The sequence below is a fragment of the Mixophyes fleayi genome, chromosome 6 (genome assembly GCF_038048845.1).
Source record: "Mixophyes fleayi isolate aMixFle1 chromosome 6, aMixFle1.hap1, whole genome shotgun sequence".
NCBI lineage: Eukaryota > Metazoa > Chordata > Amphibia > Anura > Limnodynastidae > Mixophyes > Mixophyes fleayi.
Window position 1 is genome coordinate 79,864,419 of NC_134407.1, and position 17,723 is coordinate 79,882,141.

Sequence of the window (17,723 nt, forward strand, 5' to 3'; positions counted from 1 at the left end):
TTTCCCACAGCCTTCAAATCTTTAGATGCTCTTTGAAACCCCACCTCTTTTTTAGAGGTGACCTTATCCTTAATAACACTATTCACACTAATGCACCCTCACAACAATCCCAATCTCCACTCTGAGCCACACTCATCATCATCATCATCATTTATTTATATAGCGCCAACATATTCCGTAGCGCTTTACAATTGGGGACAAACATAATAAACTAATAAACAAACTGGGTAAAACAGTCAAAGAGGTGAGAAGCCCTGCTCGCAAGCTTACAATCTATGGGACAATGGGAGATTGACACATGAGGTTAAGTCTACGTTTTGCATTTTGGCCCAGCCAGACTGCAAAGGTAAAAGTGACTCATAAGCTAAATGATCCCGTCACACAACAATGTTGGTCAGGGGGTAGTTGTCTTGTGTGAAATTGTGTAACAGGCTAAAGGTAGCGAGGTTAAGAGGGTGGCTGAGGAATATTATAAGCTTGTCTGAAGAGGAAGGGTTTCAGAGAACGCTTGAAAGTTTGTAGACCAGAGGAAAGTCTTACTGTGCGAGGGAGAGAATTCCATAGAGTGGGTGCAGCCCGAAAAAAGTCCTATAACCGGGAATGGGAGGATGTAATGAGGGTGGATGAGAGACGCAGATCTTGTGTAGAAAGGAGTTGCTGAGTTGGGAGATATTTTGAGACAAGAGAGGAGATGTATGTTGGTGCAGCTTTGTTGATGACCTTATAGGTTAGTAAAAGTATTTTATATTGGATTCGGTAGAAAACAGGCAGCCAGTGTAGAGACATACAGAGTGATTCAACAGAGGAATAACGATTTGCAAGGAAAATCAGTCTTGCCGCAGCGTGCAAAATAGATTGTAGGGGTTTGAGTCTGTTTTTGGGAAGACCAGTAAGGAGGGAATTGCAATAGTCAATGTGGGAGATGATAAGTGCATGAATTAAGGTTTTTGCAGTGTCTTGCGTGAGATATGTGTGAATTCTGGAAATGTTCTTTAGATGTATGTAGCAGGATTTAGATATAGAGTCAATGTGGGGAACAAAGGATAGGTGTGAGTCAAGGATTACACCTAGGCAGCGAGCTTGTGGGGTGGGATTTATGGTCATGTTATCAACAGAGATAGAAATGTCAGGTATGCTCTTGTTGGTGGGTGGGAATATTATTAACTCTGTTTTAAAAAGATTAAGTTTGAGTTGGCGAGAGGACATCCAAGATGATATGGCAGAAAGACAGTCAGTTACACGGGTCAACACAGATGTCGAGAGATCAGGAGAGGATAGATAGATTTGGGTATCATCCGCATAGAGATGATACTGAAAGCCAAAGGAACTTATTAGATTTCCAAGAGAAGCGGTATAGATAGAGAACAGCAGAGGACCTAGCACTGAGCCTTGTGCTACTCAAACTGATAGGGGAAGCGGAGCAGAGGTGGCTCCAGAGAAATTAACAGTGAAAGAGCGATTAGAGAGGTAGGATGAGAACCAGGATAGAACAGTGTCTTGAAGACCTAGGGATTGCAGCGTTTGTATGAGAAGAGAGTGGTCAACGGTGTCAAATGCAGCTGAGAGATCCAGGAGAATTAGGAGAGAGTAATGGTGTTCAGTTTTAGCAGTGATCAGATCACTGACAACCTTGGTCAACGAAGTCTCTGTGGAGTGTTGAGAACGAAAGCCAGACTGAAGAGGATCCAAAAGCTTGTTAGTGGAAAGAAAGCGTGTGAGGCGAGTGTAGGCAAGTCTCTCTAGAAGCTTGGAGGGGCAAGGGAGCTGAGAGATGGGACAGTAATTGAAGAGAGAGTTTGGGTCGGAGTTTTGTTTTTTTAAAATAGGAGTAATCACTGCGTGCTTGTATAGTGATGGAAAGATGCCAGTAGAGAGTGAGAGATTACAGATTTGAGTTAGAGGTGAAATGAGCACAGAAGACAGGGATCTACCAATTTGCAAGGGAATAGGATCAAGAGGACAGGAGGTAGAGTAGGAAGATAAGAAGAGCGTAGAAATTTCCTCTTCATTTGTAGGGTCAAATGAAGAGAGGGTGTCAGAGGGTAGTGGGAAGGAATTCAGCTGATTGCTTGCCGAGGAAGAGGATACCATTTCTAGTCTGATCTTGTCAATCTTGTCCTTGAAGTAGGAAGCAAGATCCTGAGCACTGATAGTAGATGGAGGGTTCGGGGTGGGAGGATTGAGAAGATATTTAAATGTATTGAAAAGGCGTTTGGGGTTAGAAGCCTGAGCATAGATAAGAGATTGGAAGTATGTTTGTTTTGCAGTGTCCAGAGCATTTCGATAGGAGCGGTAGACAGAAGTATATGTGAAGAAGTCATTAGAGGTGCGAGATTTATGCCAGTGACGTTCTGCTTTACGGGACAGTTTTTGAAGATTTCGTGTTGCTTTAGTGTGCCACGGTTGACATTGAAGTCAACAAGTAGTATGTAGTATCGCTGGAGCCACTTGATCAAGGGCCGTTGCTAAGGTTAGGTGAAAATGAGGTACTGCCATCTCAGGGGAAGAGAATGTAGAGATAGGGGAGAGAAGGTGTTGGAGAGAGGTAGAAAATTGTTGAAGATTAATAGAATTCAGATTTCTGCGGGTATGAGGAGGCTTGGTAGAGTTAGACAGTAGAGAGGTTAGAGCAGTGGGGGTGAGAGATAGCTGATAAGGTGATCATCCGAGAGGGGGAAGGGTGTGTTAAGAAAATTAGAAACTGAGCACAGTCTAGAGAAAACAAAATGAAGGCAGTGGCCATCCTTATGAGTAGATTATTCAATCCAATGGGAGAGGTCAAGTGAGGAGGTTAGAGAGAGTAGTTTGGAAGCAGCTTTGGAAGGTGGGTTATCAATGGGGATGTTGAAATCACCCATGATGATGGTGGGGATGTCTGACAATAAGAAGTGAGGGAGCCATGCATAGAAATCCTCAATAAATTGTTGGTGTGCTCCAGGCGGGCGATAGATCACTGCAACATGTAGAGAATGGATTAAAAATGTGAATAGCATGTACTTCAAAAGATGTGAACGTGAGTGATGGGACATTTGGTAGAACTGTAAACGTGCACTGTGGGGAGAGAAGTAGTCCAACCCCACCTCCTTGTCTGCCTTCAGGTCTGGAGGTGCGGGTGAGATGGAGGCCACCATGTGAAAGTGCTGCAGGTGAGGTAGTGTCTGATTGCATGAGTCATGTTTCTGTTATTGCCAGATGGTTGAGGTTTTTTGAGAGGAAGAGATCATGAATGGAGGTAAGTTTGTTACAAATAGAGCGTGCATTCCAAAGGGCACATTTAAAGGACTTTGGAAGAGAGGGGAGACAGGTGATGTGTTTGAGGTTTGCTATAGAATGTTAGTGGTCTGATGTATGTGTGTGTGAGGAGTGTGGGGGACCTGGATTAGGTGATATATCACCAGCTAATAGAAGCAGAGTGAGAGAAAGATAGGCAAGGGGATTGTAAGATGTGTGACTTTTTATTTTCTGGTGAAAGGTGGAGATTGTACTTGTTAGAGATAATAAATAGGACAGCAGTTCATGGGCGTTGACTAGAGGTGAGTGGAGTAATGCAGGTGCAATATGAACAAATATTTGTGTTGGCATGGCCGTCTTTCCCATTGGGCACAATGTGCAGGTACCCGGGGGCCCTGCAGCCAAGGGGGGCCCGTCGGAGGCAGGAAAAAAAAAAAACCTGAAAAAAAAAAAGACAATACTTACCTTGCGGTCAGCTGGCGATCCAGCTCCCTCCCTGGTCTCCTCCTCTGTGCAGCATTCGCAGTGCATGTCGGGCGTGACATCATCACGCCCGCCCGACATCCATTGCGGAGGGCGACGGAGGAGGAGACCAGGGAGGGAGCCGGATCACCAGCTGACCGCAAGGTAAGTATTGCCTTTTTTTTTTTCAGGGTTTTTTTTTTTCCTGCCTACGACGGGCCCCCCTGGGCTACAGGGCATATATATATAATATATATAAAAAAAAATTGTATATATAGGGGCCCCGGTGCACTGCTGTGCCCGGGGGCCCAAGATGTTCTTAAGAGGGCCCTGTGTGTTGGTGGAGGGGTGAAAGATGACACAGTTCTAAAGATCATGCCATGAAAAGAGACCAAGAAAAGCAATTTGTTAAACATTGTGATAAAAGGAGTTAAAGGCAAAAAGTTAGGGGATTTTAAAGAATTACCTCTTTGCAGTGTTCTATATAGATAGACAAGTAATGCAGAAATAGGCTGTTTCAGCTGTGCCCTCTTCCCTTTAGAATGTAAGCTATCTAATGAGCAGGGTCCTCCATACCCTTTGTTTTCATGTCTCCATTCATTTTGTCTGCCTTGTCTGTGCTTGTTTTACATATGTCTTGTTTTTGTATGTCCTTGTCTTCCCTACTGTACGGCGCTGTGGAGCACTGTGGTGCCTTACAAATCTACAATAACAATAATAATAATAATAATAATATGCCTTTTAGTGAAGCAGATGATACACAGAGTAGCCTGCCTAACGTACTTGGGTACATGCTGCTGCTGTTCCTGCTGGTGAAGGCGAATCACCAACCCAGTGGGCTGTCACAGTCATATAATCTTTAGCTTGCCCAGTTCCTCTTGTCCACATATCTGTGGTTAAGTGTACAGTGGGTAGAATGGCATTTTGTAGCCCAATAATTACATTTTTATGAACCTTCTGGTAGAGGTGAGGAATAGCTTTTCAAGTAAAATGGTGTTGTGATGTAATTTGGTAACGGGGACACAAGATCTCAAGTAATTGTCTAACAGCAGCTGCATTAATAGTTGAAGATCCACCCCGAGCAGCAGGAGCAGCAGCAGTGGGACTAACGCTCAAGGATTCTTCTGAGGAGTCCTGGATAGGGGAGGAGTCATCTCGCATTAGCAACTTGGATACAGGACTAACTCCGATCACTTGTGAGGATATTGATGATGAAGGTGTTGGGGGTGTAGATTACGGGTTATGGGATCTCGATGAAAGAAGGGAGGTAGCTGATGCTGGACTGCTTGTTGCTATTTTTTTCGCATAAGTTTCTGATTTTCCCAAGATCTTTCCATGAACTCGCTTCAAATGGCGTAACATGGATGAGGATCCTAGATGGTTAAAGTCCCTACCTCTACTGACTGTGGCTTTACAAACACTACAAATGGGTAGACAACTGTTGTCAGGATTTTGGTAAAAATAATTCCACACATAAGAGGTGGATTTTTTGGATTTATGCCCAGGAATGACAATGTTCTTCTCCTTATCACTGGCAAGAACTGCTGCAGTCTTTGTTTGAAAATGTATGGAAATAATATTGTGACCTGTGAGGTGGTCAAAATTGACTGCAAATGACTTGAAATTAGTGTTATTGAGATTAATAATAATGTAAGAACAAAAAAAGAGCAAAATTAGGTGATTTTAGCATATTTTAGCAATTTTTCTAAAAAATACAGATCCAAAACCAAAACCAAAACACACGAGGGCTGTTTTGCCAAAACCAAAACACGAAGCTAATCCAGATCCAAAACCAAAACCACTTCAGGGGGGTCAGTGAGCATCTCTTGTTATTATTTGTTTTAGGGTTAACCTAAAACAAATAATATTAGCGGTGCTACTGGTAGGAGGAGCAGAGCACTAGGTTTCAATCTGACACCCTGGCCCAGAGCTGGATTAAGACTCTTGAAGGCCCAGGGGATTATAGACAGGGGGGCCCCTATAATGTAACATGGTTATCATTTTAGACAACTACACAGGCAATACTGTGTGCACTACTGTTAGATGCATGCAGTTCTGCCTTCACAAGCAGTACAGTGTGAAGCGGGACCAACTGTCCTTCAAGTCAGACCAAATCCTGACTAAGCGAGAAAGTCATCCAAATTCGGGTCTGCCCCACCAGATTCAGGACAGTTGGCAGAATGTCCTGCACTCGCCTACCTGTCTTGTCACTTTCACCACCTGTGGCTGCTGGTGCCTTTAGCTCAGTTGCTGCTTGTCTGGATCCTTGGAGGCCCTATTTGTTACGGAAAAAAAAAATGGGTACATGAAATTTAGAAAACTTCAACAATCCCCGGCATTAAATCAATATATCACCCACGTTTTATAATTATGCCCCCCCCATGTCCACATGCTGTAGTCACACATGCCTCCCCCTTCTGCCCACATGCTTTAGTCACACATGCCCCCTCTGCCCAGCACCTTTAGCCACACATGCCCCCCTCTGCCCAGCACCTTTAGCCACACATGCCCCCCTCTGCCTCCAGCACCTTTAGCCACACGTGCCCCCCTCTGCCGCAAGCACCTTTAGCCACACATGCCACCCTCTGCCCCCTGCACCTTTAGCCATACGTGCCCCCCCTCTGCCCCCAGCACCTTTAGTCACACATGCCCCCCCTCTGCCCCAAGCACCTTTAGTCACACATGCCCCCCTCTGCCCCAAGCACTTTTAGCCACACATGCCACCCTCTGCCCCCTGCACCTTTAATCACACATGCCTCCCCCCTGCCCCCAGCACCTTTAGCCACACATGTCTGCCCCTAGCGCCTTTAGCCACATATGCCCCCATCTGCCCCCAGCACCTTTAGCCACATATGGCTCCCCCCTGCCGCCAGCACCTTTAGCCACACATGCCTCCCCCCAGCCCCCAGCACCTTGAGCCAAAGGTCAGCCTCCGGCACCTTTAGCCACACATGCCCCCCTCTGCCCCCAGCACCATTTAACCCATACTTGCCAACTCTCCTGGAATGTCCGGGAGACTCCCGCATTTTGCGAGAGTCTTCCGGACTCCCGGGCGAGTGTGGCAATCTCCCGAATTCTGCCCACTTCACTAGGAAGTGCCCTACTTCCTAGTGAAGTGGGCAGAATTAGATCCCAAACGCTGCGATTCCCGGTGAATCATGATGTCACAGGGGGCGGGGCCGAAATGACACGATTTTGGCCGTCCTGCCCCCCTCACGCCCACCTCCACTGGCTGGCTTCCGGAAGAGAGCGGAAGAAAGTAGGTAAGTATGATTTAACCACACATGTACCCTCTGTCCCCAGCACCTTTAGCCACACATGTCCCCCTATACCTTGCAGCTTTTTCTACACGAGTGACCCCAGGAACAGGAAGAAATGCTGAAGCTCCTGCATTGACTACCACAGAACTCTATCAGCCCGCCTACACTGTGTACCATGTGACCACTGCGGTCACATGACCCGGTAATGTGAAACTGAAAGCGAGTTAGCCGCTACCGACAAGTCTGTGTGAGGGCTGTCACATCGCGTAGTACTCAATGCTGGGGCATCATCCATTCACATAATATTGTACTACAGCTTGTAGTACAATATTCTATGAATGAATGATGCGGCTGCAGAGAGTACTACGCAATGTAACAACCCCTGCACAGACCGCAAAGGCTGTCTTCATCTCATTACCACTGGACCACCAGACGGCCCTAAATACAATTTTACTGTCAAGCCTGGCGGGCATATGCCCCCCTGCCCCCTGGCTCAGTCCACCCCTGAAAAAGCTTGTAACAATGTATTTTTTACTTTGTGTTCTTTGCTGTGCAGAGGAGCATAAGGCCATTCCCACTACGACTAAAGGACTTAGATTTTTCACCAGATTAGAGCTGACGATTTTTGGGTCTTGTCCTATACATGTATTAGGACTCATTTTGTAGCTCCATATTGCATTTTTCTAAAGTGGTAGGAGGTTGGCTTTTGATGTGACATTTAAATATTTGCACAATGTTCCTCTTACGATTTTTCCACCTCTCAACACATTAGGGTGCCCCTAAGAGGAGCATCATCTAATGTAAAACCAAAGCGTTTTGTGGTGCACATAGAGTGAGCTTTGAAAATAAGTACCAGAGAGCTGCACAGCAAAATTAGGAATTTGCATATATAGTAGCAGTTGAAGATGAGAGAGATAACAAAATAAATGGAGAATGTTCTGTACTAAGAGCCAGTAAAAAGCAACTTCCATTAAGTTTGAAGCTTGATGCAAGCATGCAGGTAAATTGTATACTCCCTACACACTTAGTTCTACAAAGATAATAAGCTCTTGATAAAATAGAACAACAAAAACTATTCGGCTACTGCGGAGAGACTCTAAGTAATAGGCAGCTGTGCATTGAAAGGCACATACAAACATTGGACAAAGAATAAGACGTTGTATGTCTCGTGGCATATTTATTAATATATGGAGATAAGGCATATTTTTTTTTTATTGCTACTTATTGTGACTATCAAATAAAACATCTATTGCTGGAATTTATTAAAACAATAATGCTGGGGTTGCTAAGCGATATTCAGCTGCCTCTGTGATAGTGGCCCAGAACGGTAAGGGTTAAATCAACACTTTGTCAGTTCAGTCTGAAGGAATATGCACATGTGTTTCCCAGCTAATCAGTTCACACATGCACGGGAAACTGAGAGCCCAAACAAAAAAAAATATTTAAATGAAATAGAATAAATAATATATGTAAAAAATAAATAAAAAAGGTGGACCATTGAAAAAATATGCGACAAAGGGAGACTGGAGTTTATGTGACAAGGGGAAAGTGTAGAGGGCATATGTCAAATATGCATGCCCCACTCTCCCATTGCCCTATATGATTCCCCACCATTCTCCCCTTGTGACATATGTATACCCCATTGCCCAAGTTGAGTGGACTGCCCCCCTGTCCCACATAAAAGGACTTTTGTCCCAATTTGGGGACAAATGGGATATATGTCCCACTAATTGAAGCCATTTCAGCCTCTGTTGTGTGTGGCATTAAAGGGGTATTTTTTACAGGAGGTGAAAATGGTTGGGGTTGCCCAGAACTTTTGAAGCACTCTGTAAGCTCTTGGGGATGTGGCATGCCCTCAATGCCTCCATGTAGTGTGACCACACCCAGGTCTCATGGATGCACCACTGCTGTCCAATTCTACATTCAAAAATGTTGGGAGGTATGCATATTATTATTATTGTAGATTTGTAAGATGCCACAGTGCTCCACAGCACCATACAGTAGGGAAAACAGGACATACATAAAACAAGGACATACAAGGCAGAGAAAATAAATGCAGACATGAAAACAAACGGTAGGGTAAAGCAGGGACTTCAGAGCAATAAATAACCCTTATCACCTTGGCAGTTGAGTATCACCCAGCTGTCACATAATAAAATAATGATAAATCACTTTTTTTACGATAACTGTTAGTATAATAAGTAGGGGCCTGATTCATTAAGGATCTTAACTTGAGAAACTTCTTATTGCAGTCTGCTGGACAAAACCATATTACAATGCAAGGGGTGTAAATTAGTATTCTGTTTTGCACATAAGTTAAATACTGCCTGTTTTTGTCATGTAGCACACAAATATCAACTTTAAATTTCAGTGTACAAATAAACTATCAAGTAATTGTGTGCTACATGAAAAAACGGTCAGTATTTAACTTATGTGCAAAACAGAATACTAATTTGCACCCCTTGCATTGTAACATGGTTTTGTCCAGGAGACTGAAATAAGAAGTTTCTCAAGTTAAGATCCTTAATGAATCAGGCCCTAGGTCCCTAAGTTATGTCAAAATGTAGAAGCTTTAACGCATATAGTTATTTAGAAAGGGCCCTTTTAGAAAGGATCAATTTGTATAATAGCATATAAGAAAAAAATTGAAGCACATGGAGGAGCTATCAGAAGATGATCTGATTTATCTGGATTGTCGGTTGAACAGAAAGAACTGTTCCCCTTCAGCACCAACTTCTGCTGCAGGGATCTGATTCTAATGACAAAAACATTCAAGCTCTGGGATGCGTCTCTGCCAGTAACAAGACTCAAAGATGGAAAATTGAGGTCTAAATGAAAGAGCTAAGATTTTTAGAATCAAGCAAGAATGTACTTGGAATGTCCATTCTGGCAAACGCCCTGGATCACTTTCATCTGGCCATTCCAGGACCAAGTCCTGTAATGTAGAGTGTGATCTTTCCTGACAAGCAAGACCTCCAGTTAAAGGAGAGCCCAACTTAAAAACTATAATAGTTGGCTAATATAGAAAAGCTGCATTCCCAAATAAATACATAAAAGTTTAAGAAAGATATTCGAGATAAAAGTTTAATTGTGTGGGAAATATTTTCCTACACCCAGCAGACTTTCTGTTAGTAATTTCCAAGGGGGCTGACAATTTGCAGCCAGGGGGGCAAACAAAATGCACAGGCGCAAACACATGCACAAGAACATGAGTTACAAATAAAATAAACCATATAAAACAAGCTTTGAGGATAAGCATATATAGTATTTAAAATGCAGAAATATCAATACTAATGTATATATATGTGTGTGTGTGAAAAAGACACCAGGTAGTTGCCAGTACACAGCTCACTTGATTCACGGGTTCCTTAATTATTTTGAGAGGATAGCAGAAAATATTAACCTTTTTTCCCATTTTCCCATAAAAGACAAACAAACTTGCAACCCTAGTACTGACTAAGGTTAGGTACACACTGCAAAATTTTCTGACTAATGTGTTATCGACAACAAATTTACCAACGACTGATGGTCCGATCGGTTGTTCGATTCAAGCATTCACAGTATACACAATTTTTGCAAGACCAATTGTCTGGCCACCGACTTTTGACAGGCATAAAGTCGGCTGAAATGATTGTGATTGTGTACACACTGAAACATATGGGCTCCCAGCAGCGATATGCCGAAGAAATTTAAATAAAGGGCTAAACATCACTAGCAAAGAAATCCCACAAACTCAGATTCAGGAAAAGAAAACACATCATCACCATTCATTCTATAATGCATCTTTGTTTATAGTGTACGTTTGTTTGCAAATGCACATTAACAATTTATTTTAATATAATATTAATATACTGTTGAAGTACAGCAAGCTCGTTGTCTTTTGATACTTGCTATGGCAAGAAGACTGCAAGCACAGACACAGAGGAAAAAAAGGGCAAAGAATCGATCTTGTTGGACCAAAGAGTGGTTCCAGAGGAGAGACTCATTTTTTTTAATATGCCTCTGCCACAGGAGATACGGGACAACAACCCTGATGGCCATGGTGGATGCCAACTATGAATTCATATTTGCTGACATTAGAAAACATGGGAAGGCGTCAGATGGAGGCACATTTTAGAGGACTCCTTTCCATGACAAACTGAAAAATAAAGAGCTTAATTTACCATCACGAAGTGACACAAAATGTGGACTAAATTTTGTATTTGTGGAAGATGAAGTGTTTGTGTTACACAATAATGAATTGAAACCTTACCCACAATGCATCCTGTCAACAGAAAGGAGGATCTTTAATTATAGTTTGACAAGAGCTAGACTTTTTTTACATCTTGTTATGATACCTTTTTCTCTTTATATGAACTCTTTTAGGAATAAATTTAATTTTTTTAGCTTATAGCAATATACATTATTTCCCTATTGTTAGTACCTTCACATACCCAGTAAATAGTCTATTACAAGCAATTTTGAGCAACGCAAATAATTTAAACTTAAAACATCCACATCCACTACAAAATTTCTACAAAATAGTTTGAGCGCTAAATCAACTGGAGAAGTTTTGCTTTATGAATAAGGGCTGGACACCCTTCTATATTTATAGCTGCTCCTGTTATCCAGTTCTTTTCTTTCCTGGGTTTAAACCTGTGTGCACAATAACTTACCTCTGTATCACAGATGCCATGGCAACATGGCAATATATTTTCTACAAAGAAAATATTGTCATATTTGCAGTCTCACAAAAAAGTAATTGTCAACATAAACGTGTATCAATAATAAACACACATATACCAGCTGATTAAAATACACATCACAAAAAAAAAATAACAAACAACCGTTTCAGTTAAAATAAAATAAAAAATATGTTCTGTCACATTTAACTTACACACTAGTCAAAGAAAATTATAGAAATTCTCGTGCTATAAAGTACATACCTTGCTGTAATAGCGATGAAAGCAGGTAAAACATTCGTAGTATCCCTTTGTATTTTATGGAAAGTTATGGGTAAATTATAGAGATGTTAAACTGACCCACGTCTTCTGGTTTTTGTTTTGGATCTGGATTAACTTCGTGTTTTGGTTTTGGTTTTGGCAAAATCGCCCTTGCATGTTTTGGTTTTGGTTTTGGATCCCTATTTTTTTTTCTAAAATCACATAATTTAGCTTTTTCTCCCCCCTACATTATTATTAACCTCAATAACACTAATTTCAAGTCATTTGCAGTAAATTTTGACCACCTCACAGGTCACAATATTATTTTCATACACCTGCTAAGTGACAGAGCAATGACACAAACACACGGCAGTTCATAGCACATCTAGGAAACATTGCCACACAGCAGAGGCAGAAAAGAAAAGTGGTGCAAGATGAAATTGTCCTTGGGCCCTCCCACCCACCCTTATGTAAGATATTGAAAAGGACATGTACAGTTTAACAAAGCAAGCAGTCCAGCGACAAGCACTGCCACTTTTGTGGCTGAAGTGCTTGGTTTGTTTGAGCCCCCACAAAAAAAGCTAACAATGGGCTAAAGCAGGGGTGTCCAACCTTTTAGCTTCCCTGGGCCACATTGGAAGACGACGAGTTGGTTTGGGCCGCACATGAGATACACTAACAATAACGATAGCTGATCATCCAAAAAACCATAGAAAACATAGTTGACATATATATATATATATATATATATATATATATGAGAAAAAAAGTGATATATATATATATATATATATATCACTTTTTTTTCAAATCCCCCTATACTTACCTTTCAATCGCCCTGTTCAAAAAATCCTCTCTAGTTATTATACTATAATTACTTTTTGTATTGTTTCGATGCAATATCAATAAAGTGCATTTAAGCCAGGCATTGTATATCAGGCTGCCCTGACCAGGCCTGCGGTACCTGACATATACACCACTATGACCCCAAATTGTGACCTGTATTGCTAATTACACCACTATGTTAGTTAAGGGATAACAACTTATAATGGGCCAAAGAGAATAATATATAATGCCCCATTAGTATTACAAGTAGAAGTATGTAGCAGTGAGATAAGGTCCATGATGCTCCAGGACCAGGTGACTTTTATTCACTGGTCAGCGTCCTTCGAAATAATAAAAAAAATCCCCCTTAACTTACCTTTTAATCGGCTTGTTCTCCTGTCCTCTTCTCTTCTTTTCTCCAATTCTGTGCTGCTGATTGTTCTTCTCCCGCGGGTGACTCCTCTGTGCTGCGCTCCGCAATGGATGTTGGGCTTGATGACATCACGCCCGACATTCACTGCAAGCGCCGCACGGAGGAGGAGACAAGGGAGGGAGCTGGAGTACCAGCTGACGTGACCGCGTGACCGCAAGGTAAGTATTTTCTTTTCTTTTTTTTGCAGGATTTTTTTTTTCCATTAACAGCGCTGCCCCCTTGCCACAACCAAAACTCCTTCTGGGCCACATTTACAGGTGTGCAGGCCGCGGGTTGGACAACCCTGGGCTAAAGGCACCTAAGCAAACAGTGCTGTTAATTAAGTCTACTGTGGCAAGTCATGCACCAGTGGAAGCAGTTTTTGCCAGTTATAAGAAGAAGGCCCTTGTTATGCCCGGGCATAAGACCAAAAAATCCACCTCTTATGTTTAGAATTATTTTTACCCAAATCCTGACGACAGTTGTCTAGTCTTTTCTAGCATTGTAAAGCCACAGTCAGTAGAGGTAGGGACCTTAACCATCTAGGAACTTCATCCATGTTACGCCATTTGAAGCAAGTTCATGGACAGTTTTTGTGAAAATCAGAAACTTATGCTAAAAAATAACAACAAGCAGTCCAGCATCAGCTACCTCCCTTCTCTCAGCTAGACCCCAACACCTGCAATCAACACCCCCAACACCTTCATCATCAATATCCTCACAAGTGATCGAAGTTAGTCCTGCATCCAAGTTGCTAAGGCGAAATGACTCCTCCCCTATCCAGGATTCCTCAGAAGAATCCTTGAGCGTTAGGCCCACTGCTGCTGCTCCTACTGCTGGGGGTGGAATTTTCAACCCAGAAGCAGACCAAGAAGAAGACTACTAGTAGTTTACAACAATTGACTGTTAAACAATCCTTTACAAGAGGAAACAAGTATGAAAGTTGTCACCCAGTCGCAAAGCGGATCACAGACGCCATGGCGATTATGCTAGTATTAGATTTGTGTCCAATATCCACTATTAATGCAGCTGGTTTAAGACAGTTACTTGAGGTCTTCTGTCTCCGTTACCAAATTCAATCACGACACCATTTTACTAGAAAAGCTATTCCTCACCTCTATCAGAAGGTTCGAACAAATTTAATTATTGGGCAACAAAATGCCATTCTACCCATTGTACACTTAACCACAGATATGTGGACAAGCGGAACTGGGCAAGCTAAAAATTATATGATTGTGACAGCCCACTGGGTTGGTGATTCGCCTTCACCAGCAGGGACAGCAGCAGCATGTACCCAAGAACGTCACATTTTTCAGAGGTAGGCTACTCTGTCTATCATCTGCTTCACTAAGAGGCATATTATTACTATTATTATTATTATTACCGTAGATTTGTAAGGCACCACAGTGTTACACGGCGCCGTACAGTAGGGAAGACAAGGACATACATAAAACAGGACATACGTAAAACAAGTACAGACAAGGCAGACAAAATGAATGGAGACATGAAAACAAAGGGTCTGGAGGACCCTGCTCTTTAGAGAGCTTACATTCTAAAGGGAAGAGGGCACAGCTGAAACAAGAGGAGCGAGAGTGGCTCAAAGTGGAGATTGGGATAGTTGTGAGGGTGAATTAGTTGGGGTAGTGTTATCGAGGACAAGGTCACCTCTAAAAAAGAGATGGGTTTTCAAAGAGCATCTAAAGATTTGAAGGCTGTGGGAAAGTCTGATTGAGTGGGGTAGGGTATTGCATAAGTGAGAGGTGGTTATCAGAGACGAGACAAGGCGCAGGTCAGAGGTAATACTGCTGACAACCTGTTTGGAAAACTAAGGGATGTCATTGCAACATGGCTTATCCTGCTTGGACTCTCCTGAGGATCTGTGATTTCTGATAATGCCACCAATAGTGTTAGAGCATTACAGCGGGGGGAATTCCATCACATTCCCTGTTTTGCTCACACAATCAACTTGGTGGTACAGAACTTTTTAAGAAATTACAATGACATGCAGTAGATGCTGTCTGTGTCCCGAAATATTTAGAGTCATTTTCAGGATTCTGCAACAGCATGTAGGAGAATGCAACAGCTGCAGGAAGAATAGAGTTTAAGGGGAATGTACTTTAGTCCAGCGCAGTGGAGAATACTTTCCGTGTTGTGCAAGGTGCTGAAACCACTCGAAGTAGTCACCTGTGAAGAGAGTGCAGACACTGTTAGCTTGAGTCAAGTGATTCCCCTAATTAGACTTTTTGAAAAGCAGCAAGAGAAATTGAAGGAGTAAATGAAACAAAGCAATTCTGCTAATTATGTTGGACTTATTATGTAGATTCAGTACTTTATTTGCTTCGCCAGGATCCAAGAGTTATCAACATCTTGAAATCGGATCATTACATTTCAGCAACTGTGTTTAATACTAGATTTAAGAGTTATGTCTTCTCTTTCTTTCCAATTGACCCAAATCTCTAGAGATGCAATGAGCTCCTGGTCAGCAAGCTGACAGCTCAAGTAGTGCATGTCACAATGACGTCTCCTTCAGCTTCTCTGGAAATTGCTGCTAGGAAAAAACTTAGCTTTGCCAAGACACCCAGTGTTGATGCAGATGAGTCTGCACAACATTTTGACATTTGGTCTGGTCTAAACGAATTGCCCAAAAATCGTGACAGCTCTTTCGTAAAATTAACTACAAATTCAATGAGGAATGCCATTACCGGCAAGTACATCAAAGTACACAGACTTCTGTGATGGTGGATTCCAGTGGGGATGAATTTGTATTGTTTAAGGATGATGTACACACTGATGAGGGTGAATATGATGACAGTGTAGATTGCAGGTGCTGAGATCTAACTGAGAGAAGGGAGCTAGCTGATTCTGATATGCTTGACATATTTTGAGTAGAATGGCATGTTGGCAATTTAATGTTTTTCTACAGTAAACTTTCACCTTTATTAGAGTGGTGTTTTTTTCTTTAAAAAGGTACAAGCTTTTTATTTACATTTTGGTTTCCTTGACTGTGCACTTGAACATAGGCTTTAGCACATGAGGTAGAGGGATTAATATCATCATGACTGAGACTGTAGAGTGACAAGAACAATGTAACTGAAGACTGGAAAGTGACAAGGATACTGCCACCCCTCCTGTTTCTGTATGAGCTATAGCACAGTAAAATGTGACTGGAGACTTTTAATATCACTGCTAGCCCTATTATTTGAATTTCTGTTTCAGCACTATACACTGCCACCTCTCCTATTTCTGGGTGAGCTATGGCAAAGTACAATGTAACTGCAGATTTTGAAGAAGACTGCCAACCCTATTATTTCTATTTCAGCAATGACAATTAGCAATGGAGCAATGGAGCTCTCCTCTTGGTGTGTTACCTATATAACAAAGTACACTATGACTGCAGATTTAGAAGACCAAGCCTGCCAGACCTATTATTTCTATTTCAGCAATGACAATTAGCAATGGAGCAATGGAGCTCTCCTGAATGTCACTGGAGACTTTGAAGAACACTGCTACCCCTCCTCTTTCTTTTCTACCTTTGACGCTGCCCAACTGCACTAGAGACTGCCAAGAACTGTGCTACCCCTTCTGTGTCCTTCTGTGAAATGGCGCTGGATCGCCGTGGAGGGCGATACTTATAAAATCCAAAACTTGCGAGATCCGACGATGTAACAATGAAGTTTTGCCTCATTTTCAATTCCGAAGGCACGCAAAAACTCAGATCTGCTAAGTTCGGGTGTTTTCGGTTCTCGGGGAACCGAGCCTTAGCATCTCTAGTAAATTATTCTGACATATTAGCAAACACGAGGTTATTATACACAAATGAAAGTTAACCCACAGTGCTCCAGTCTGTACTTGTACCTGCCCTGATTGGTCCATACCAACTGTGAACGTCCATGTCTGCATCTATAAAATTAGATTGGAGCCAGTCTGGTGTCGGTGGTACGAGAAAGAGGGCAAATGGTGAACAGGTGCTGGAGAAAAGTGACAGAAGTGATGGACGAGTGGAGGGGGATGGAGAAGAGGAAATGCAATTGACATACATTTAAATAGCAAAGCCAATGAGCCTAAGGAAAATTGAGATGATGGTAAGACTACAATTACCAGAAGCGAAAATACCTAAAATTTAATCACAGAAAAGAAGTGATTGTGCAGAAACTCCTAAATCAGATAAGGGATAAACTCGAGTGGGGGAAGTGGACAGAATTCCAAATCCAAAAACAGTGGCCCGACTAAAAAAATAAAGAGCAAAGGAGGCTTTTGAGAATCCGAAAAAAACATAGAAAAGTGATTACTAACAGTGGTTATTAAAAATGTTTAAAAACACGTTAGTGATTGGTATTAGTAATTTACGAAAACAATATTGATTAATATGATTATTAAAACTTTTACAGAAAGAAGAACGCCTGATGAAGTGTGCTGCATAGCTGCTGAAAATGTTAAAATGGAAGAAGGTGTAGTTCTATAAAACAGGAAATAGAATTAGAAATTGGAGAAATTAAAGTAGAACATAAGGAAGGTAAATCCTAAACATTATTGGCTGACACCCCCACCACCTTACCCTTTTATCTTCAAGCTGTCTAAACTTCAACCATGACCTGAAATAATGACACGGAC